This window comes from Cherax quadricarinatus, chromosome 8, assembly GCF_038502225.1.
Source record: "Cherax quadricarinatus isolate ZL_2023a chromosome 8, ASM3850222v1, whole genome shotgun sequence".
NCBI lineage: Eukaryota > Metazoa > Arthropoda > Malacostraca > Decapoda > Parastacidae > Cherax > Cherax quadricarinatus.
Window position 1 is genome coordinate 7,006,732 of NC_091299.1, and position 26,498 is coordinate 7,033,229.

A 26,498-nucleotide genomic window follows, 5' to 3' on the forward strand; every position below is an offset into this window, starting at 1 on the left:
TGTGTGTGTGTGTGTGTGTGTGTGTGTGTGTGTGTGTGTGTGTGCGTGTGTGAGGTCAGTCAACTGCACGCGAGTGTGTATGTGAAGGTTACTCAATGCACGCGAGTGTGTGTGTAAAGATCAGTCAACTGCACGCATGTGTGAGAAAGTCAATCAGCTGCACAAGTGTGTGAATGTCAGTCATCTGAACGCGAGTGCGTTTGAAGGTCGGTCAGCCGTATATGAGTGATGGAAGGTCACTGACATACGCAAGCGAGTGCAGAAAGGCCAGTGACAGATACATCCGAGTGAATGCAGGAAGGTCACTGACAGATGCACGTGAGTGTGCCTGCAGGAAGGTCACTGACAGATACACGTGAGTGAATGCAGGAAGGTCACTGACAGATACACGTGAGTGAATGCAGGAAGGTCACTGACAGATACACGCGAGTGAATGCAGGAAGGTCACTGACAGATACACGCGAGTGAATGCAGGAAGGTCACTGACAGATACATGAAAGTGAATGCAGGAAGGTCACTGACAGATACACGCAAGTGAATGCAGGAAGGTCACTGACAGATACACGCAAGTGAATGCAGGAAGGTCACTGACAGATACATGCGAGTGAATGCAGGAAGGTCACTGACAGATACACGCGAGTGAATGCAGGAAGGTCACTGACAGATACATGCGAGTGAATGCAGGAAGGTCACTGACAGATACATGCAAGTGAATGCAGGAAGGTCACTGACAGATACATGCAAGTGAATGCAGGAAGGTCACTGACAGATACATGCGAGTGAATGCAGGAAGGTCACTGACAGATACATGCGAGTGAATGCAGGAAGGTCACTGACAGATACATGCAAGTGAATGCAGGAAGGTCACTGACAGATACATGCGAGTGAATGCAGGAAGGTCACTGACAGATACATGCGAGTGAATGCAGGAAGGTCACTGACAGATACATGCGAGTGAATGCAGGAAGGTCACTGACAGATACATGCGAGTGAATGTAGGAAGATCACTGACAGATACATGCAAGTGAATGCAGGAAGGTCACTGACAGATACATGCAATTGAATGCAGGAAGGTCACTGACAGATACATGCAATTGAATGCAGGAAGGTCACTGACAGATACATGCGAGTGAATGCAGGAAGGTCACTGACAGATACATGCGAGTGAATGCAGGAAGGTCACTGACAGATACATGCGAGTGAATGCAGGAAGGTCACTGACAGATACATGCAATTGAATGCAGGAAGGTCACTGACAGATACACGCAAGTGAATGCAGGAAGGTCACTGACAGATACATGCGAGTGAATGCAGGAAGGTCACTGACAGATACATGCGAGTGAATGCAGGAAGGTCACTGACAGATACACGCAAGTGAATGCAGGAGGGTCACTGACAGATACATGCAATTGAATGCAGGAAGGTCACTGACAGATACACGCAAGTGAATGCAGGAAGGTCACTGACAGACAACGCAAGTGAATGCAGGAAGGTCACTGACGGATACATGCAAGTGAATGCCGGAATGTCACTGAGAGATACATGCGAGTGAATGCAGGAAGGTCACTGACAGACACACGCGAGTGAATGCAGGAAGGTCACTGACAGATACATGCAAGTGAAGGCAGGAAGGTCACTGACAGATACATGCGAGTGAATGCAGGAAGGTCACTGACAGATACATGCAAGTGAATGCAGGAAGGTCACTGACAGATACATGCGAGTGAATGCAGGAAGGTCACTGACGGATACATGCAAGTGAATGCAGGAAGGTCACTGACGGATACATGCAAGTGAATGCAGGAAGGTCACTGACAGATACACGCAAGTGAATGCAGGAAGGTCACTGACAGACAACGCAAGTGAATGCAGGAAGGTCACTGACGGATACATGCAATTGAATGCAGGAAGGTCACTGACAGATACACGCAAGTGAATGCAGGAATGTCACTGACAGATACATGCGAGTGAATGCAGGAAGGTCACTGACGGATACACGCAAGTGAATGCAGGAAGGTCACTGACAGACAACGCAAGTGAATGCAGGAAGGTCACTGACGGATACATGCAAGTGAATGCAGGAAGGTCACTGACAGACAACGCAAGTGAATGCAGGAATGTCACTGACAGATACATGCGAGTGAATGCAGGAAGGTCACTGACAGATACACGCGAGTGAATGCAGGAAGGTCACTGACAGATACATGCGAGTGAATGTAGGAAGATCACTGACAGATACACGCGAGTGAATGCAGGAAGGTCACTGACAGATACATGCGAGTGAATGCAGGAAGATCACTGACAGATACATGCGAGTGAATGCAGGAAGGTCACTGACAGATACATGCGAGTGAATGCAGGAAGGTCACTGACAGATACATGCGAGTGAATGCAGGAAGGTCACTGACAGATACATGCGAGTGAATGCAGGAAGGTCACTGACAGATACATGCGAGTGAATGTAGGAAGGTCACTGACAGATACATGCGAGTGAATGTAGGAAGGTCACTGACAGATACATGCAAGTGAATGCAGGAAGGTCACTGACAGATACATGCGAGTGAATGCAGGAAGGTCACTGACAGATACATGCGAGTGAATGTAGGAAGGTCACTGACAGATACATGCGAGTGAATGTAGGAAGGTCACTGACAGATACATGCGAGTGAATACAGGAAGGTCACTGACAGATACATGCGAGTGAATGCAGGAAGGTCACTGACAGATACATGCGAGTGAATGCAGGAAGGTCACTGACAAATACACGCGAGTGAATGCAGGAAGGTCATTGACAAATACACGCGAGTGAATGCAGGAAGGTCACTGACAAATACACGCGAGTGAATGCAGGAAGGTCACTGACAGATACATGCGAGTGAATGCAGGAAGGTCTCTGACAGATACATGCAAGTGAATGCAGGAAGGTCACTGACAGATACACGCGAGTAAATGCATTAAGGTCACTGAGAGATACATGCGAGTGAATGCAGGAAGGTCTCTGACAGATACATGCGAGTGAATGCAGAAAGGTCTCTGACAGATACACGCGAGTGAATGCAGAAAGGTCACTGACAGATACATGCGAGTGAATGCAGGAAGGTCACTGACAGATACACGCGAGTGAATGCAGGAAGGTCACTGACAGATACATGCGAGTGAATGCAGAAAGGTCACTGACAGATACATGCGAGTGAATGCAGGAAGGTCACTGACAGATACACGCGAGTGAATGCTGGAAGGTCACTGACAGATACACGCGAGTGAATGCAGGAAGGTCACTGACAGATACATGCGAGTGAATGCAGAAAGGTCACTGACAGATACATGCGAGTAAATGCAGGAAGGTCACTGACAGATACACGCGAGTGAATGCAGGAAGGTCACTGACAGATACATGCGAGTGAATGCAGGAAGGTCACTGACAGATACATGCGAGTGAATGCAGGAAGGTCACTGACAGATACATGCGAGTGAATGCAGGAAGGTCACTGACAGATACATGCGAGTGAATGCAGGAAGGTCACTGACAGATACATGCGAGTGAATGCAGGAAGGTCACTGACAGATACATGCGAGTGAATGCAGGAAGGTCACTGACAGATACATGCGAGTGAATGCAGGAAGGTCACTGACAGATACATGCGAGTGAATGCAGGAAGGTCACTGACAAATACACGCGAGTGAATGCAGGAAGGTCATTGACAAATACACGCGAGTGAATGCAGGAAGGTCACTGACAAATACACGCGAGTGAATGCAGGAAGGTCACTGACAAATACACGCGAGTGAATGCAGGAAGGTCATTGACAAATACACGCGAGTGAATGCAGGAAGGTCACTGACAAATACACGCGAGTGAATGCAGGAAGGTCACTGACAAATACACGCGAGTGAATGCAGGAAGGTCACTGACAAATACACGCGAGTGAATGCAGGAAGGTCATTGACAAATACACGCGAGTGAATGCAGGAAGGTCACTGACAGATACATGCGAGTGAATGCAGGAAGGTCACTGACAAATACACGCGAGTGAATGCAGGAAGGTCATTGACAAATACACGCGAGTGAATGCAGGAAGGTCACTGACAAATACACGCGAGTGAATGCAGGAAGGTCATTGACAAATACACGCGAGTGAATGCAGGAAGGTCACTGACAAATACACGCGAGTGAATGCAAGAAGGAAAAAAATGTAAATATCAGTAAGGGATTACGAGTTGTGGTCCAGAAGCAGTTGGACAGCACCTCCTGACCCACGCTTGACAGCACCTCCTGACCCACGCTTGACAGCACCTCCTGACCCACGCTTGACAGCACCTCCTGACCCACGCTTGACAGCACCTCCTGACCCACGCTTGACAGCACCTCCTGACCCACGCTTGACAGCACCTCCTGACCCACGCTTGACAGCACCTCCTGACCCACGCTTGACAGCACCTTCTGACCCACGCTTGACAGCACCTACTGACCCACGCTTGACAGCACCTTCTGACCCACGCTTGACAGCACCTTCTGACCCACGCTTGACAGCACCTTCTGACCCACGCTTGACAGCACCTACTGACCCACGCTTGACAGCACCTCCTGACCCACGCTTGACAGCACCTCCTGACCCACGCTTGACAGCACCTTCTGACCCACGCTTGACAGCACCTACTGACCCACGCTTGACAGCACCTCCTGACCCACGCTTGACAGCACCTCCTGACCCACGCTTGACAGCACCTCCTGACCCACGCTTGACAGCACCTCCTGACCCACGCTTGACAGCACCTTCTGACCCACGCTTGACAGCACCTCCTGACCCACGCTTGACAGCACCTCCTGACCCACGCTTGACAGCACCTCCTGACCCACGCTTGACAGCACCTCCTGACCCACGCTTGACAGCACCTTCTGACCCACGCTTGACAGCACCTCCTGACCCACGCTTGACAGCACCTCCTGACCCACGCTTGACAGCACCTCCTGACCCACGCTTGACAGCACCTCCTGACCCACGCTTGACAGCACCTACTGACCCACGCTTGACAGCACCTCCTGACCCACGCTTGACAGCACCTCCTGACCCACGCTTGACAGCACCTCCTGACCCACGCTTGACAGCACCTCCTGACCCACGCTTGACAGCACCTCCTGACCCACGCTTGACAGCACCTCCTGACCCACGCTTGACAGCACCTCCTGACCCACGCTTGACAGCACCTTCTGACCCACGCTTGACAGCACCTCCTGACCCACGCTTGACAGCACCTCCTGACCCACGCTTGACAGCACCTCCTGACCCACGCTTGACAGCACCTCCTGACCCACGCTTGACAGCACCTACTGACCCACGCTTGACAGCACCTCCTGACCCACGCTTGACAGCACCTCCTGACCCACGCTTGACAACACCTCCTGACCCACGCTGACAGCACCTCCTGACCCACGCTTGACAGCACCTCCTGACCCACGCTTGACAGCACCTCCTGACCCACGCTTGACAGTACCTTCTGACCCACGCTTGACAGCACCTCCTGACCCACGCTTGACAGCACCTCCTGACCCACGCTTGACAGCACCTCCTGACCCACGCTTGACAGCACCTCCTGACCCACGCTTGACAGCACCTACTGACCCACGCTTGACAGCACCTCCTGACCCACGCTTGACAGCACCTCCTGACCCACGCTTGACAACACCTCCTGACCCACGCTGACAGCACCTCCTGACCCACGCTTGACAGCACCTCCTGACCCACGCTTGACAGCACCTCCTGACCCACGCTTGACAGTACCTCCTGACCCACGCTTGACAGCACCTCCTGACCCTCGCTTGACAGCACCTCCTGACCCACGCTTGACAGCACCTCCTGACCCACGCTTGACAGCACCTCCTGACCCACGCTTGACAGCACCTCCTGACCCACGCTTGACAGCACCTCCTGACCAACGCTTGACAGCATCTCCTGACCCACGCTTGACAGCGCCTCCTGACCTACGCTTGACTGCACCTCCTGGCCTACGCTTGACAGCGCCTCCTGACCTACGCTTGACAGCGCCTCCTGACCTATCTTGACAGCTCGTCTTGACCTACGCTTGACAGCCCCTCCTGACCTACGCTTGACAGCGCCTCCTGACCTACGCTTGACAGCGCCTCCTGACCTACGCTTGACAGCGCCTCCTAACCTACGCTTAACAGCACCTCCTGACCTGCGCTTGACAGCACCTCCTGACCTACGCTTGACAGCACCTCCTGACCTACGCTTGACAGCGCCTCCTGACCTATGCTTGACAGCACCTCCTGACCTACGCTTGACAGCGCCTCCTCACCTACGTTTGACAGCGCCTCCTGACCTACGCTTCACAGCACCTCCTGACCCACGCTTGACAGCACTTTCTGACCCACGCTTGACAGCACCTCCTGATCCACGCTTGACAGCACCTCCTGACCCACGCTTGACAGCACCTCCTGACCCACGCTTGACAGCACCTTCTGACCCACGCTTGACAGCACCTCCTGACCCACGCTTGACAGCGCCTCCTGACCCACGCTTGAGAGCACCTCCTGACCCACTCTTGACAGCACCTCCTGATCCACGCTTGACAGCACCTCCTGACCCATGCTTGACAGCACCTCCTGACCCACGCTTGACAACGCCTCCTGACCCATGCTTGACAGCGCCTCCTGACCCATGCTTGACAGCGCCTCCTGACCCACGCTTGACAGTACCTCCTGACTCATTCTTGACAGCACCTCCTGATCCACGCTTGACAGCACCTCCTGACCCATGATTGACAGCACCTCCTGACCCACACTTGACAGCGCTTCCTGGCCCACTCTTGACAGCACCTCCTGATCCACGCTTGACAGCACCTCCTGGCCCATGATTGACGGCACCTCCTGGCCCACTCTTGACAGCACCTCCTGATCCACGGTTGACAGCACCTCCTGACCCATGCTTGACAGCGCCTCCTGACCCACGCTTGACAGCGCCTCCTGACCCACGCTTGACAGCACCTCCTGACCCACTCTTGACAGCACCTCCTGATCCACGCTTGACAGCACCTCTTGACCCATGATTGACAGCACCTCATGACCCACGCTTGACAGCGTCTCCTGACCCATGCTTGACAGCGCCTTCTGACCCACGCTTGACAGCGCCTCGTGATCCACGCTTGACAGCGCCTCCTGACCCACGCTTGACAGCGCCTCCTGACCCACGCTTGACAGCGTCTCCTGAGAAACGCTTGACAGCGCCTCCTGACCCACGCTTTACAGCACTTCCTGACCCCACGCTTGACAGCGCCTCCTGACCCACGCTTGACAGCACCTCCTGACCCACGTTTGACAGCGCCTCCTGACCCACGCTTGACAGCGCCTCCTGACCCACGCTTGACAGCGCCTCCTGACCCACGCTTGACAGCCCCTACTCACACCAACTAATGAGCGCTGCAGTAAGCCTCTTGGCCCATGTTAGTCAGGTCCTACACTTAATTATTTCCACTCGTGTATGTGGGTCAGTTATTTCTGAAGCTACACAAGGTATTAGCTTCAACCAGTACCCAAGGTATTAGCAGCAACCTGTACCCAAGATATTAGCATCAACCAGTACCCAAGGTATTAGCTTCAACCTGTACCCAAGGTATTAACATCAACCAGTACCCAAGGTATTAGCATCAACCTGTACCCAAGGTATTAGTATCAAGCAATACCCAAGATATTAGCTTCAACCTGTACCCAAGATAATAGCACCAGCCTGTACCCAAGGAATTAGCTTCAACCACCTGTACCCAACGTATTTGCATCAGCCTATACCCAAGGTATTAGCATCAATCTGTACCCAGGGTACTAAGTTCAATCTAGTTCTCTTTATGTGCAGTAATTTGGGGCAGTAATTTGATGGTAATGACTTATCCCCTGATTTAAAGATACGATTTACTTTATCTATCCTTCCTTATCTCCGGCAGTACACCAGTTATTAAGATAAATAGTGAAAAGATTATTAGTTCGCTAAGTTCTACCTTGAACTGCTTAATGGCGGCCCTTGAAAAAAGTTTATCGGGGTCTGGGGGCTTATTTTGCTTTAGAAAGAAATGGTATAAAATACAGTGGAAAAAATGAACACATAAGCAGTATAATGTGATCCTTTATTGGCAACGTTTCGCCCACACAGTTAACTTTATCAAGTCACAAGCAAATCGGCCAAACCGGTTTACCACATCAAGAGTGACTGTAATATTGCATGATCTGTTTGTCTAAGGTTTACTCTAATTACTTACTGCGATATCCTTTGTATCTTCTTAATTTAAGACCGAAAGGAAATAACTTAAAAATTGTGCATAGCATTTCTTACTGATTCCCAGTAAACTGAGCAAAGTTAGTTCGTTAGTTCTTTAATCCTTGTTCTATATACCTGGAAAAAGCTTTCGGGTTTGTCTTTGAACCCCTAGCAACTTTGATTTCATAGCCTCGTTTAGATTTTCTTTTCCTTTGACTCACGAAATCGTGATGACACAACTGAAAACAAACCATACCATGGATGGGATTTGAACTCGTGGCTCGGGTTCAATCCCCGCCCGTGGTGTCTTTTTTTTTTCTTATCCCTTGTTTAACCTTCCTCTTAATGTGGATGTATTGATTCATGAGATAGCCTTCTCCTCTCTAGATACTCTTATGAATTCCTTTCTCCTCTTCAAGATGTCTAAATCTTCTCTCCATCCATTTTGCATCTTTTCTCTACGACTGTATTTCCCTATCGGGAATATATGTTGTTTGGGCAGCATTCGTAGTATTTAGAAAACTATTACTTAAATTAATACCCGACAGGTGTTCTTGGTAATAATCTCCTGATTATTACCAAGAATCTCCTAATTTGCCAGAACCAAATCAAGATTATTTTACCCTCGTTGGTTTTCTCTCAACTTGTTTAAAAAAAGCTCCTGATTACCTCTTAGGACGTCGTTTGATGCTAGATTACCAATGAAATAATTTCAGTCAATCTGACTTAAATTAAAATCCCCAAGAATTACTACGTCATCGTGCCTTGAAGTCTTTACAGTTTTCTCCCGTCCATGTTTGGGGGACGGTATGTCACACCTAAGATCAACTTTTCATGTCCATCTAGAAATTTTGCCAAGACCTACTGTTTGTGTGTTCCCCCAGTCCTTATACCCGTTTTTATGCAGCAGTTCAAGTTATCTGGGCATAAAGCACCACCCGTCCTCCCTTCCAGCTATTTCTGTCAACATGGAACAACTTAAATCCCCAAACGTTGCACTACAAAGGCACGTCACTTCTCTTTAAATTAAATCATGTCTCAGTTCCTGCAAAAACATCAACGTTTCCGACACATGCAGCCAGTCATCCGTCCATCTTGTGTCTGGTGTTTCTATTGTTTGTGCAATGTATACGGAGAAATTCCTTCTGTCTCTTGTTCCTGCTCACCCCCCCCCTCCACTATCTTTGCTGATTTCAGTACCTCCTAATGCCACCGAATTGCTACGGCCAATATTAACAGATAATCCCAACCCATTCCACTGGCAGCTGTTATGCTCAAAATCTATACTATCACAAGCCTGACAAATCATTTTGTCCAATTTTATAGTACCATATTCTAATCTTTTTTTCAGAAACACCCATACGTCTAACTACTTATTTCAAACCATAATTGTTAAATCCACTAAACTGGCTAATGCTGCTACCCTGACCCTAGATAAATAACCCCCATTCGTGGCATATACGTCATTCCTGATATAGAGTGGTCGAAGTTGTCAATTAATATCCTTACAGTGTTTGTCAAGCCAGCATTTTACACCAGTTTCCCTATACAAACCCTATGCAACCCTTTATTTCCAACTCTCCCCCTTGGCAAAATGCCACATATTACAGGAAACCCTGCTTTCTTCCTAATTAAGTATATTGCTGCTCTACATTTGTTAACGTCATTGCTTCCGGCACATTACCTTAAGTGATGCTGTCAAGATGGCTAACAATATCCTGTACCCCAGTTTCAGGAAAGCACACCCTCTGCCTCCTACTCATATTTCTTAAGCAAGCCTTGTCCATAAATTTGATCTTATTGTCCCCCCCAAAAAAAAAGAAAAAAAATGTTCCTACCTTCACTGGCAGCGTTCATCATGACATTTTCAATAGTCATTGTTGGGATGGTCGACCCACACACGCCAGGCAGCATCGAAAAGGAATCGGAGGTCTTGACAGTAGTCTCTTCATTTATCAACTTCGTCTCACACCTTCCCACTAGTTTCTAGTCGTTGTGGCTACGGTTCCATCATCGTTGTCGCTGTTTTTCACCTCCTCGTTTTGGAGATAACCCTTACAGAACTTAAGCCGCTGAGTTATCCTTCGAGCTTCTTCCAGCTCCTCCTTACCTTGAAGGCGCAGTTGCTCAAAGTTCAGAGAAGCCATCTTTATAACCTTAGTAAGCCACGGCAGGTCTTCACTGGACAAAGGTCAACTCGTCACTGACAAGCACAGGTCACATTCGTTACGTTACCCAATTCTATTACTTCCGTTATGTTACAGTGTCACCAATCACTGCATCACCACCTCCGTTACATCACACAGTGTCATCAATCCCAGTGTCACTATCTCCGTTAAGTCACACAGAGCCATCAGTCATGGCGCCACTAGTCTGACGAGACCCGACGTGAAGTTGAAGGACCTGTCAATTTGACACCCAGTGTTGACACTCAGTGTTGGACTAGTAACAATAATCAAATTGGAATGTTGAGTGTTATTGTGTTAACAGTGCCTGGCCCGCCACGATACCCGCGTTGCATCAGTGTTATGGTATTAGCAGCGATAGGGAAGCCACGATACCTGCGTTGGGTCAGTGTTATGGTGTTAGCAGTGATAGGGAGGTGACGATACCCGCGCTGCATCAGTGTTATGGTATTAGTAGCGATAGGGAAGCCACGATGCCCGCGTTGCATCAGTGTTATGGTATTAGCAGCGATAGGGAAGCCACGATACCCGCGTTGGGTCAATATTATGTGTTAGCAGTGATAGGGAGGTGACGATACCCGCCCTGCATCAGTGTTATGGTATTAGCAGCGATAGGGAAGCCACGATACCCGCGTTGGGTCAGTGTTATGGTGTTAGCAGCGATAGGAAATCCACGATACCCGCGTTGGGTCAGTGTTATGGTGTTAGCAGTGATAGGGAGGTGATGATACCCGCGTTACATCAGTGTTATGGTGTTAGCAGTGATAGGGAGGTGACGATACCCGCGTTACATCAGTGTTATGGTGTTAGCAGTGATAGGGAGATGACGATACCCGCGTTACAGCAGTGTTATGGTGTTAGCAGTGATAGGGAGATGACGATATACGCGTTACATCAGTGTTATGTTGTTAACAGTGATAAGGAGGTGACGATATACGCGTTACATCAGTGTTATGGTGTTAACAGTGATAGGGAGGTGACGATACCTGCGTTACATCAGTGTTATGGTGTTAGTAGTGATAGGGAAGCCACGATACACGCGTTACATCAGTGTTATGGTGTTAGTAGTGACAGGGAAGCCACGATACACGCGTTACAGGGAAACCAGTGTTATGGTGTGATAGCAGTGATCAGTGTTAGGGAGCGAGCCACGATACCTGCGTTGGGTCAGTGTTATGGTGTTAGCAGTGATAGGGAGGTGACGATACGCGTTACATCAGATACCCGCGTTGGGTCAGTGTTATGGTGTTAGCAGCGTTAGTGTTATGGTGTTAGCAGTGATAGGGAAGCCACGATACACGCGTTACATCAGTGTTATGGTGTTAGTAGTGACAGTGATAGGGAGGGAAGCCACGGTACACGCGTTACATCAGTGTTATGGTGTTAGTAGTGTTAGGGAAGCCACGATACACGCGTTACATCAGTGTTATGGTGTTAGCAGTGATAGGGAAGCCACGATACACGCGTTACATCAGTGTTATGGTGTTAGTAGTGACAGGGAAGCCACGGTACACGCGTTACATCAGTGTTATGGTGTTAGTAGTGATAGGGAAACCACGATACACGCGTTACATCAGTGTTATGGTGTTAGCAGTGATAGGGAAGCCACGATACATGCGTTAAATCAGTGTTATGGTGTTAGTAGTGATAGGGAAGCCACGATACACGCGTTACATCAGTGTTATGGTGTTAGCAGTGATAGGGAGGTGACGATATACGCGTTACATCAGTGTTATGGTGTTAACAGTGATAGGGAGGTGACGATACCTGCGTTACATCAGTGTTATGGTGTTAGTAGTGATAGGGAAGCCACGATACCCGCGTTACATCAGTGTTATGGTGTTAGCAGTGATAGGGAAGCCACGATACACGCGTTACATCAGTGTTATGGTGTTAGCAGTGATAGGGAGGTGACGATATCCGCGTTACATCAGTGTTATAGTGTCAGCAGTGATAGGGAACCCACGATACACGAGTTACATCAGTGTTATGGTGTTAGTAGTGATAGAGAAGCCACGATGCCCGCGTTGCATCAGTGTTATGGTGTTAGCAGTGATAGGGAAGCCATGATACACGCGTTACATCAGTGTTATGGTGTCAGCAGTGATAGGGAAGCCACGATACACGCGTTACATCAGTGCTATGGTGTTAGTAGTGTTAGGGAAGCCACGATACACGCGTTACATCAGTGTTATGGTGTTAGCAGTGATAGAGAGGTGACGATACCCGCGTTACATCAGTGTTATGGGGTTAGCAGTGATAGGGAGATGACGATACCCGCGTTACATCAGTGTTATGGTGTTAGCAGTGATAGGGAGATGACGATATACGCGTTACATCAGTGTTATGTTGTTAACAGTGATAAGGAGGTGACGATACCCGCGTTACATAGATGTTATGGTGTTAGTAGTGATAGGGAAGCCACGATACACGCGTTACATCAGTGTTATGGTGTCAGCAGTGATAGGGAAGCCACGATACACGCGTTACATCAGTGTTATGGTGTTAGCAGTGATAGGGAAGCCACGATACACGCGTTACATCAGTGTTATGGTGTTAGTAGTGACAGGGAAGCCACGGTACACGCGTTACATCAGTGTTATGGTGTTAGCAGTGATAGGGAAGCCACGATACACGCGTTACATCAGTGTTATGGTGTTAGCAGTGATAGGGAAGCCACGATACACGCGTTACATCAGTGTTATGGTGTTAGTAGTGATAGGGAAGCCACGATACACGCGTTACATCAGTGTTATGGTGTTAGCAGTGATAGGGAAGCCACGATACACGCGTTACATCAGTGTTATGGTGTTAGCAGTGATAGGGAAGCCACGATACACGCGTTACATCAGTGTTATGGTGTTAGTAGTGATAGGGAAGCCACGATACACGCGTTACATCAGTGTTATGGTGTTAGCAGTGATAGGGAAGCCACGATACACGCGTTACATAAGTGTTATGGTGTTAGCAGTGATAGGGAAGCCATGATACACGCGTTACATCAGTGTTATGGTGTTAGCAGTGATAGGGAAGCCACGATACACGCGTTGCATCAGTGTTATGGTGTTAGCAGTGATAGGGAAGCCACGATACACGCGTTACATCAGTGTTATGTTACTTGCAGTTTCTAAGAAAATATTTGTAGTTAAATAAAGATACGTTGAATTGCAATTGACAGTTGAAGGTTGTAGGATGATGCAAAGAGACTACGATATATAGTTGATAGTTGTAGGAAGATGCAAAGAGACTACGATAGACAGTTGATGGTTATAAGAGGGTGCAAAGGAAGCTGCAGAGAAGTCAGTGTTCTAGAAAAACCAAAGATTACGAATTTGAGCTTTTGCTAGGAGCAGTGAAGGCTCGGTACTCCGTCTGCTCATCGTCCTAAAATAAACCGAAGACGAAGAAGAAACATGAGAAAAGGGGAAAGAAAAGGAAGAGAAGCAACTTTAAAATAAGACGTAGGGTCAGTAAAGACGAACTATTAAGAGAGATGTAGCATCATTTTTTTTTTCAGTACAGTCTAAGGAGATGTTCTGAGATGTCTTAACGTCAGGAGAGGTTCACTCTCAAGAGATGTACTAAGAGGATCTGATCCCAGGAAGAGGAGCTGATCCCTGGCAGACCTGCTATGACTTAATCCTTGCTACGATATGTGAGGAGGTGACCTGATATTTCCGGCTCCCTCGTTCAACATGCTACATGGCAGCTTGTAAATATTATCCAGATTCGGATATTTTATGAAAAATAGTTTTTGCCTACCTGGTGGACAGGCAGCTTTACCTCCGCGTGTGTGTGTGTGTGTGTGTGTGTGTGTGTGTGTGTGTGTGTGTGTGTGTGTGTGTGTGTGTGTGTGTGTGTGTGTGTGTGTGTGTGTGTGTGTGTGTGTGTGTGTGTGTGTGTGTGTGTGTGTTTGTGTGTACTCACCTAATTGTGGTTGCAGGGGTCGAGACTCAACTCCTGGCCCCGCCTCTTCACTGCCTGCTACTAGGTCCTTTCTCTCCCTGCTCCATGAGCTTTATCATACCTCATCTTAAAGCTATGTATGGTTCCTGCCTCCACTACCTCACTTGCTAGGCTATTCCACTTCCTGACTACTCTATGACTGAAGAAATACTTCCTAACATCCCTTCGGCTCATCTAGGTCTTCAGCTTCCAATTGTGGCCCCTTGTTTCTGTGTCCCATCTCTGGAACATCTTGTCTCTGTCCACCTTGTCTATTCCACGCAGTATTTTGTATGTTGTTATCATGTCTCCCCTAACCCTCCTGTCCTCCAGTGTCGTCAGGCCGATTTCCTTTAACCTTTCTTCGTAGGACATTCCCCTTAGCTCTGGAACTAACCTTGTCGCAAACGTTTGCACATTCTCTTAATGACGTGCTTGACCAAGTGTGGGTTCCAAACAGGTGCTGCATACTCCAGTATGGGCCTGACGTACACGGTGTACAGTGTCTTGAACGATTCCTTACTAAGGTATCGGAACGCTATTCTCAGGTTTGCCAGGCGCCCATATGCTGCGTGCTCTGTGTTATACTCACCCCAAGATCTTTCTCCTTGAGTGAGGTTTGCAGTCTTTGGCTACCTAGCCTGTACTCTGTCTGCGGTCTTCTTTGCCCTTCCCCGAATTTCATGACTTTGCATTTGAGGGGGTTAAATTCGAGAAGCCAGTTGCTGGACCAGGTGTCCAGCCTGTCCAGGTCTCTTTGAAGTCCTACCTGATCCTCATCTGATTTAATTCTCCAAACTAACTTCACATCATCCGCGAACAGGGACACTTCTGAGTCTAACCCTTCCATCATGTCATTCACATATACCAGAAATAGCACTGGTCTTAGAACCGACCCCATTGGGACCCCGCTCGTCACAGGTGCCCACTGTGATACCTCATCACGTACCATGACTCGCTGTTGCCTCCCTGTCAGGTAGTCTCTGATCCATTGCAATGCCCTTCCTGTTATACGCGCCTGATCCTCTAGCTTCTGCACCAATCTCGTGTGAGGAACTGTGTCGAAGGCCTTCTTGCAGTCCAAGAAGATGCAATCAACCCACCCCTCTCTCTTGTGTCTTACTTCTGTTACTTTATCATAAAACTCCAGTAGGATTGTGACACAGGATTTGCCTTCTATAAATCCGTGCTGGTTGGCGTTTATACACTTGTTCCGTTCCAGGTGCTCCACCACTCTCCTCCTGATAATCTTCTCCATGACTTTGCATACTATACACGTTAGTGACACAGGTCTATAGTTTAGTGCCTCTTTTCTGTCTCCTTTATTAAATATGGGTGCTACATTTGCAGTCTTTTATACCTCAGGTAGTTGCCCAATTTCAAGGGATGTGTTGAAGATTGTGGTTAGTGGCACACACAGCATTTCTGCTCCCTCTCTAAGGACCCACGGGGAGATGTTGTCTGGTCCCATTGCCTTTGAGGTATCAAGATCCCTTAGCAGCTTCTTCACCTCCTCAGTTGTGTGTATATCATCCAACACTTGTTGGTATATTCCTTGTTGGCATTCCCCTCTGTTCTGTCCACCCAGAGGCCTTCCTGTCTCCACTTTAAATACTTCCTGTGTGTGTGTGTGTGTGTGTGTGTGTGTGTGTGTGTGTCACTCAAGTAGTATAAAAATGCTTCATGTTCTTTTTTGTATATTATCTTGGTGATGCTGAAGCTAGTGGGGAAAGGGAGATAATTATCTTTGGTGAAAGCTGGCCTTTGGTAGCACCATTTCCTTGGATCAAGAACCCTTCAGGAGCATCGAGGTGCCGCCCTCTTTGAAAGGGACGAGTGTTGCTGGAATGACTCTCGTAATGGCCTTTCTGCCGGCTGCTGGTGTCAACACACGTTCGCAGTTTAAAATTCACTTCAGGCTGATGTTTCCTACCCGGCCGCCGCTCTATTGTTTCTCCATTACTAAGAATGAACCAAGGCCAAAATATTTCAGCCAAACTCCGTTTGTATTTTCCACTTTCCTACTCTTCCGTCAGCTTGGGTCACTGAGAGTTCTCGTCACTGTGTTTGTGGTGGTCATGTCTATGGTCATGTTTATCTTTTAGACTCGTTCTCTCTTTTTTTGCCAATTTGTTCTGTAATTCTTCCCCCCGAGAGAGATTGTGCTCCCAATATTATGTTCGGAGTCGGTCATAAATGTTAACTACCTCAATTTTCTTCTAACATGTTGACTACTCGACAAGTCGTCGACTAGTCGACTACTTTCAATCATATATATTGTCTGCCATTGAGGTAGGGCATCACTCTGGTAAACGTTGCCAAAAGCCAGCAAAAGAAACATCTTAATGCTCACAACAGACGCTACACGGAGGCATCTTAACATTCTACAATGGGGCAGGTACGCTTCTGGCCACTATGGAGTGGATGACTTCGTGTATGCAATTGATTATTGACCATAAGAGGAAAGTTGTGGTGACGTCTAACTTCAACGAGGGTGAGAGTGCGTGAGCCAGACTGATGAAATTTATCATTGGTGAAAACATAAATTTTTAAAACAAGGAGTAGGAACTGCGTCACTCGGGGTGGAGAAACCAAGACCAAGACAGACTGACAGTAAGGAAGTCGAGGTAGAGTTTCTTGACCGAGTTGCAGGTATATACGATGATTTAAAGAAGATAGAGCAGTGCTTGTTACGTATTAATTAGTAAGTCACACTGACAGCGGCACTAGAAAAAATATGTTGATGGACAAGAAGAGAAATGATAAACGCCATCACACTATTTTTTAAAATTCATAAGAATTAATATTATAATTACCACTACAAAAAATACTGAACTTAGTCATTATAATGATAACTCTCACACCAGAACTCACTGTTCATCACCATCACTACACTGCCACCACAACACTCACTATACTGCCTCCACAACACTCACTATACTGCCTCCACAACACTCACTATACTGCCTCCACAACACTCACTATACTGCCTCCACAACACTCACTACATTGCCCCCAACAACCTTCACTATACTGCCCCCAAAACACTCACTACACTGCCCCCACAACACTTGCTACACTGACCCTACAACACTCACTATACTACCTCCACCAACCTTCATTATACTGCCCCACAACACTCACTATACTGCCTCCACCAACCTTCACTATACTGCCTCCACAACACTCACTACACTGCCCCCACAACACTTGCTACACTGACCCTACAACACTCACTATACTGCCTCCACCAACCTTCACTATACTGCCTCCACAACACTCACTACACTGCCCCCACAACACTAGCTACACTGACCCCACAACACTCACAAAACTGCCTCCACAACACTCACTATACTGCCTCCACAACACTCACTACACTGCCCCCACAACACTAGCTACACTGACCCCACAACACTCACTATACTGCCTCCACAACACTCACTATACTGCCCCACAACACTAGCTACACTGACCCCACAACACTCACTATACTGCCTCCACAACACTCACTATACTGCCCCCACAACACTAGCTACACTGACCCCACAACACTCACTATACTGCCTCCACAACACTCACTATACTGCCCCCACAACACTAGCTACACTGACCCCACAACACTCACTATACTGCCCCACAACACTCACTATAATGCCCCCACAACACTCACTACACTGCCCCCACAACACTAGCTACACTGACCCCACAACACTCACTATGCTGCCTCCACAACACTCACTATACCGCCCCCACAACACTAGCTACACTGACCCCACAACACTCACTATACTGCCTCCACAACACTCACTATACTGCCCCCACAACACTAGCTACACTGACCCCACAACACTCACTATACTGCCTCCACAACACTCACTATACTGCCTCCACAACACTCACTATACTGCCCAGACAACGCTCACTACACTGCCTCCACCAACCTTCACTATACTGCCCCACAACACTCACTATACTGCCTCCACAACACTCACTATACTGCCTCCACAACACTCACTACACTGCCTCCACCAACCTTCATTATACTGATCCCACAACACTCACTATACTGCCTCCACAACACTCACTACACTGCCTCCACCAACCTTCACTATACTGCCCCACAACACTCACTATACTGCCTCCACCAACCTTCACTATACTGCCCCCACAACACTCACTACACTGCCTCCACCAACCTTCACTATACTGCCTCCACAACACTCACTACACTGCCCCCACAACACTAGCTACACTGACCCCACAACACTCACTATACTGCCTCCACAACACTCACTACACTGCCCCACAACACTAGCTACACTGACCCCACAACACTCACTATACTGCCTCCACAACACTCACTATACTGCCCCTACAACACTAGCTACACTGACCCCACAACACTCACTATACTGCCTCCACAACACTCACTATACTGCCCCCACAACACTAGCTACACTGACCCCACAACACTCACTATACTGCCTCCACAACACTCACTACACTGCCCCCACAACACTAGCTACACTGACCCCACAACACTCACTATACTGCCTCCACAACACTCACTATACTGCCCCCACAACACTCACTACACTGCCTCCACTAACCTTCACTATACTGCCCCACAACACTCACTATACTGCCTCCACCAACCTTCACTATACTGCCCCACAACACTCACTATACTGCCTCCACCAACCTTCACTATACTACCCCACAACACTCACTATACTGCCCCCACAACACTCACTACACTGCCTCCACCAACCTTCATTATACTGATCCCACAACACTCACTATACTGCCTCCACCAACCTTCATTATACTGATCCCACAACACTCACTACACTGCCTCCACCAACCTTCATTATACTGATCCCACAACACTCACTATACTGCCTCCACAACACTCACTACATTGCCTCCACCAACCTTCACTATACTTCCCCACAACACTCACTATACTGCCTCCACCAACCTTCACTATACTGCCTCCACAACACTCACCACATTGCCTCAACAAACCTTCACTATACTGCCCCACAACACTCACTACACTGCCCCCACAACACTCGATACACTGACCCCACAACACTCGATACACTGCCTCCACAACACTCACTATACTGCCTCCACAACACGCACTATACTGCCCCCACAACACTCACTACTCTGCCTCCACCAACCTTCACTATACTGCCCCACAACACTCACTACACTGCCTCCACCAACCTTCACTATAGTGCCCCACAACACTCACTATACTGCCTCCACCAACCTTCACTATACTGCCCCACAACACTCACTATACTGCCCCCACAACACTCACTACACTGCCTCCACCAACCTTCACTATACTGCCCCACAACACTCACTATACTGCCTCCACCAACCTTCACTATACTGCCTCCACAACACTCACTACATTGCCTCAACAAACCTTCACTATACTGCCCCACAACACTCACTACACTGCCCCCACAACACTCACTATACTGCCCCACAACACTCACTACACTGCCCCCACAACACTCGCTACACTGACCCCACAACACTCACTATACTGCCGCCACAACACTCACTACTCTGCCCTCAACAACCTTCACTATACTGCCTCCACAACACTACACTTCCTCCACAACAATGTACTGCCTCCACAACACTCACTATAATCCCTCCACAACACTATACTCCCTCCACAACACTCACTATACTCCCTCCACAACACTATACTCCCTCCACAACACTCACTACTCTACCTCCACAACACTCACTATACTTTCTCCACAACACTATACTCCCTCCACAACACTCACTATACTCCCTCCACAACACTATACTCCCTCCACCACACTCACTACTCTACCTCCACAACACTCACTATACTTTCTCCACAACACTATACTCCCTCCACAACACTCACTACTCTACCTCCACAACACTCACTATACTTTCTCCACAACACTATACTCCCTTCACAACACTACACTATACTCCCTCCACAACACTATACTCCCTCCACCACACTCACTACTCTACCTCCACAACACTCACTATACTTTCTCCACAACACTATACTCCCTCCACAACACTCACTACTCTGCATTAATAAGTAGGTAGATGAAGTAGAACAAAGGATTCGGGTGTGTAGGTGGGCAGATTCTGGGATAATGAGTGTGGAAAAGAATGTGATAATGGGTGGTCTGCATAAGCACAGGTGCTGTCAGGGGGTACAAGTTTAATATGTTTAATCAACCCCCAGGGGATAGAGAGATTTATTTCTGTGTAATTACTAATTATAGGAAGGTAGGTAATGATCACTTCTGACACCCCAAACTCAATCACTGTGATAGATGGGAGAGGCAGTACAAAAAAGGAATCAGGTGTGCAGGTGGGCAGATTCCCAGGATAAAGAGTGTGGAAAAAAAAGAATGAGATAATGGGTTGGTCTTCATAAGCTCAGGTGCTGTCAGGGGTACAAGATTTAATATGTTTAAACATCCCCCAAGGGGATAGAGAGAGAGAGGCTTATTTCTGTGTAATTACTAATTATAAGAAGGTAGGGTAATGATCACTTTTGACACCCCAAACTCAATCACTGTGATAGATGGGAGAGGCAGTACAAAAAAGGAATCAGGTGTGCAGGTGGGCAGATTCCCAGGATAAAGAGTGTGGAAAAAAAAGAATGAGATAATGGGTTGGTCTTCATAAGCTCAGGTGCTGTCAGGGGTACAAGATTTAATATGTTTAAACATCCCCCAAGGGGATAGAGAGAGAGAGGCTTATTTCTGTGTAATTACTAATTATAAGAAGGTAGGGTAATGATCACTTTTGACACCCCAAACTCAATCACTGTGATAGATGGGAGAGGCAGTACAAAAAAGGAATCAGGTGTGCAGGTGGGCAGATTCCGGGATAATGAGTGTGGAAAAAGAATGTGATAATGGGTTGGTCTTCATAAGCACAGGTGCTGTCAGGGGTACAAGATTTAATATGTTTAAACATCCCCCAAGGGGATAGAGAGAGAGGCTTATTTCTGTGTAATTACTAATTATAAGAAGGTAGGGCAGTACAAAGGATTCAGGTGACTGGGGCTCTCTGATGGAGTGTTGCGGCGGGCCTGCTTCTTTGGAGGTCATCGGGTGTGATTATCAGCCCTGCGCCCGCTCTCCGGCTACATCGGGGGCATCTGTGTGAAAAAGGATAATAACCTAATTTTTCAAAGGGTGAAAACAAAAAAGTCTCTCTTAGCAAATATATTTATTAGTTAACATTACATTGTTTTATTCCTCCTCTCCCTCAGAACAGCTAGCTTCTAAGAGCATGAAACTACGAGCAGTGGCGGAAGATCTACCTCTCTCGCGTCGATGCTTGACCCTGGGGAAAAAATCTCTTACGGTTTTTTCTCTTCCCCGCCAAAGATTGCAACTGTCTCTCATCTCTAGTTCCTCTTCTTCTTCTGTACTCCCTTCTTCAGTACTGCTATTAGCTTCTTCGTCTTCCTCCACTTTGTCATCTGTTTTATCTTTAAATAATTTAAACTTTGTTTCTCTGGCATCTGGATGACCATAGGATACAGAGTGATAGGCATCTAAGTAAAAGCGCTTATCATCAAATGAGCTAAGACCTCGTTTCCTAGTGGTGATAGTGGTCATCTGACCTTTTAAATTTCTAATTTGACTATATTGGAAGGTATGTTTAGAACCGTCTTTCAGCACACTTCTAAAGTTATTATGAGTTAATAATTGTTGTTCAGACTGAGGAACTCCTTTCGCAGCGATAGTGTTGTTATTATCTGCTAGCAGGATGCTATACATTTTGGGTTTAATGCAGACTATTTCTGAAATAAGGCGGTCCCCCACCTCACTTTTAAGTAAGCCTAGAGATCCCTTCCTTGAGTCATTGTAGAGAGGATGATCTGTGGGGAAATTAGATGTGTCTATCCATTTCCTCAATGGTTCCTTACCGATTTCATCAGTAAGGTTTTTGATGCCCTCTAAACAGGCGATGACACTATCGGTATCTGAATAGATTAGTTTTATTTTGTCTTGGTATGTTTTCTTAAGAATCATATACCAAAAATGGTACAGCTTAAATTTGGCAAGTTCTAGTATCTGGTAGCCTATGTAATTAGGGTAAGTGAGTTTTATGGCTGGCGTCCCCGTCGTAACCAATACTTTGTTTTCTGAAAGCTTTATGGCTTTCTTAAATAGTGGCTTACTCACCGCCCGCAAAAATGCTCCTGCTGATGTTATGAGCTTCGTTTTGTTGGCATATTTTGATGGATTAAACAATGTCTTGCCGAATACAGAATTGGTCAACAATTTAAATAATCGCTGACAGTCTTTACTAGTGCTACTATTGCGTTGGCTCACGTTCGTTTCAACAAAGCCCGCCAGATATTTTCCTTGTGAGAATTCATATATGCTATGAATTTTCTCAATTTGTAGACCTATCTCCAAGAACAACTGCAATAAAGGCAATGATATTAGGTAGTTTCGTTTGGGGAGATGGTCCCCCACTAATTTAGTATTTTTACGGGGTAGTTTTTGATTACTGATAGCCAATAGCTGTTTGCTGTACTCAGATAGATCATCTAATGTTATCTGTTTGTGATAGAGACATAGTGGTAAGTCATCCGTGTAGCGAGCTAATTCTGGGGCTATTCCTAGAGTGTCTATAAGAAGCCAGTAACCTTTTATAGAGTCTTGAGGATTCTTCTGGAGAAGACTGCCATTTGCGAGAAAACTCGCCATTTCTGCGGGTGAGAGTTTTCGAATGTTTGCGTAGGGCAGCGCCTCAGTCATGCAAGAACCATAAAGAGAATTAAAATCCCAGTATAGCAAAAATTTACTTACTAAGTTTTTCTCATCAAAATTGGGATTAATGAACTGGTTATTGGCCTGAGCAAACGTCCTAACAGCAGTAGTGAAGCCGCCTCTTATATTAGACTGTATGATGTTATAAAGCTCCTGATCAGTAATTAATTCTAATTCCACTCCACTGGTTTTTAAGAAGGCATCATAGGCAAAGCCGGGGAGAGAAACATAGTGAACAACATCTAGATTATAGATGTTGTATAATAATCTCCTATGCAAGGTGAATATGTCAGCCAGAAGTCCTACATCACAGCTGAGATATACTAGGAGATAGTCTCCTAGAGTTTGACAAGCTGTTTTCTCCCAAACCAGATGAGCATGATCGAATTCTTCTTGGCTAATATGCTTCTTAGACAGAGAACTGTAGAAAGCTCTTTTTGGGGGTAAAGTCTTCTCTTCGAGCCTTTCTGGGGAGCTGCAATATTCATAAGGAAACACTTGTTTGCCGGTTAATAAGCATCCCCAACTTTCGGGGGGTAGATGACTTATCATCGCCTCTGTGAATTTCAAGGGTGATTTTGAAGCTATGTGCGCCTGAGCCAAACTAGCCAAACCAGCGGACAAGAAGGCTAGACTATCCAGGAAACGTAGTGCTCCTATTTCTACCTTTAGAAATTTATATCCCTGTTTCATTAAAACATTGATTGGGGCTTTAACACTTAGTTCTTTAATTATCAAAGCCATATCATATGATAGGTTATGAATAATAACAGGCAAATATTTACCTGAATTTTTCTGCCTTAAATTGCAATTATTGCAGAGTGCTCCTAAATAATTAGCCTTAGGCATTAGATGGTCATGATGCCTCACCTTTGGTTTGGTAAGAGTAAAGTCCTGATGACAGAAGTTGCACTTCTTCTGTATGGCAAAATGTATATGCTGCTCCCTGGTCATATGAAGTGGATAACAGGGAGTGTTCATCTTTATCCAATCCCATAAAGACGAAAGTCTATCATACATATGATCAATACACTGTACCCCCCGATGGACATATCTATCTATTATAGTGCTATTTCTGTCTATCACTATATAGCCATAAGCTATTGCTACGTGTCTAGCTGTTATTACCCCCTCTGGCTTACGATTATCGAGGTAAGCTTCTAAATCCACAAAGGCAGTATGAGAGGGCAAGTAGCCCTTGTGAGTATTTTTGAATTTACAAACGCTTCCAGCTGGGGGAAAAATCAACTTTTGTTGGTTGTCGCATGAATTGAAGTGAGTTTTTAAGTTGCAAATGTCACTATATTCACTTAAACAATTCAAGCAAAAGTGCTTATTGCGTGAATGTTTTCTGGAGAAAATTCTCATATATTTCTGGAAGTGTTTGATTAAAGCTACATGAGTCTTTCCCAACAATAACAAGGGCACTACCAGTGAATATTTATTACTACCCCTACGACATAAAGTAGCATGATAGGTCCCTTCATGAGAAGTTAAGCAATAAATAAATATTGATATTTTGTTGTCAGACTCGAGTTTGTGGATGTCACTCCACTGGACAGGGAGAGTCACTCGCGAGTAATTGACAAATTTCTGAAGGCTATCACATCTAGATAAATATCGTCTGATTTTATACCAGCCCCAGCCAAGTCTACGACAGAAAAAGGCCGCCAGACATTGAATAAAACAGCTATTTTTTACTCCTCTCGGGTTAAATATCTGATTTTTCCCTCGTAAAGATGTGGGATATTCTATATAGTCTCCTAGGTATCCACGCACTCCATTCTTGCATATTACAATATGAAAACCCTTTATATAATCTAGTATGAAGCCTGATCCCTCGCCCGATGAAATTTCAGTTTCTAATCGCATGCTAAGGTACTCCCTCCATGACCGTAAGAGCCGAGATATATCATCTCGTGTAACTAGTTGCGCGGGAAAAGTTATATAATGCTCACGACTGTCATCCTCTCCCAGTAGCGACTGTCTGCGCAAAATAAGGCTCAGTTCGGCATAAATCCTAAGAGCATTTTCATAAAGTGCTCGTCCTGATAGAACAGTGAAAAACTGTAATATGTGCCTCATAAATGTTGTTGCGAAGGACTGAAGAAATAATATGGGGTCGTGTTTATGAGAGGCAGGAATTGAATATTTTATTCGACAGAAGTGACCTTGAAAACATTCCGACCGACTCGTGATGTGTGGTTCCTCTGAAATGGAATCGTCTCCCATTTCACTCTCTTCCTCATCTGAACAAAAATTTTTTTTACCTGAAGTGAACCTTCGATTAACAGAGGAGGGGGAACCCAAGAAAGAGTAGTAATGATCCTTGGAAGAGGAGCTGTCACTTGTGGCGGCTGGTCTCCATCCACTGGGACCGGCAATCGGCTCAACTTGCTCTTGTGGGAGTGTTACGGTCGAAGATTCATCGGAGGACACAGACTGATCTGCATAATATAATTAGAGAAAGTTATTTATTATTATTTTGTTTTAGAGCCATACTAGACTAATTATAACTCTAGCAATCTTTTAAAAAAATGTTACTGTTAAAGTATAAAACTGGGAGAAGCTAAGCAATCTATGGAATATATGCGGTTCTCAAAATGATTTTTATTCTTGTTAGTGAGATACTTTATAAACATATCTTAAAAATGTTTGACTGTTAATAAAAATAATTGATTAAGAAAAGAGCGCTGACCTCTTTCTTCCTGGCCCGCCCCCCGGATCATCTGCTTGGAGTATTGCCCCGCCCCAACTGTTGGAAAAAATTATTATTAGCTCAAAGACTTATTTCATTATCTGAAAATAGCAGTTTTAAGAAAACATCAATTCAGAGCAATAACCTGGGTATCTCACCTGTCACGCATCTCCTGCGATGAGCTGTGACATTCGCCACACACACTGATAGCCCGCAGAAACTACAGGAGAAAGTGTGGTGAGCTGCATCCTGAGGGTATAATCGCCCGCATAGGTGGCATCTGCGAGCTGGGTGACGAGTCATATCTGTAAATATACACACACACACTCATATTCCATAAATTATTTAAATTATAGTTAATATTTTAATCTCCCATAGATAGAGAAGTTTTTACCTGCTCTAATCTAAGCTGGTAACTTTCTTGAGTGAGCGGGAAGAGCACCTTTCGCCCTAGACGAAAAGGTGAGCGTATTTATAGCACGCTTTTAGGATAGCGTGCTCATAAGATGCTTAATTTTCCCCAAAGTAGAGGTACAGTTTTTCACATCAGTCTCTCTCTATTTTCACGAGAATCTTTTAA

The 26,498-nt window shown here is 46.4% G+C and overlaps 1 protein-coding gene and 1 long non-coding RNA gene across 11 annotated transcripts in view; one reads left to right on the top strand and one right to left on the bottom strand.

Annotated features, from left to right (window-relative positions):
- Positions 1 to 26,498, top strand: part of LOC128685375 (collagen alpha-1(XVIII) chain) — an 836,546-nt gene that overhangs the window by 30,902 nt on the left and 779,146 nt on the right. The gene's annotated exons all lie outside the window — the stretch shown is intronic.
- On the bottom strand, positions 25,465 to 26,256 carry LOC128690180 (uncharacterized). The gene is made up of 3 exons (XR_011391722.1): positions 26,077 to 26,256; positions 25,919 to 25,975; positions 25,465 to 25,667 (listed from the first exon to the last, which is right to left on the bottom strand). It is a non-coding gene; the product is annotated as an uncharacterized lncRNA (long non-coding RNA).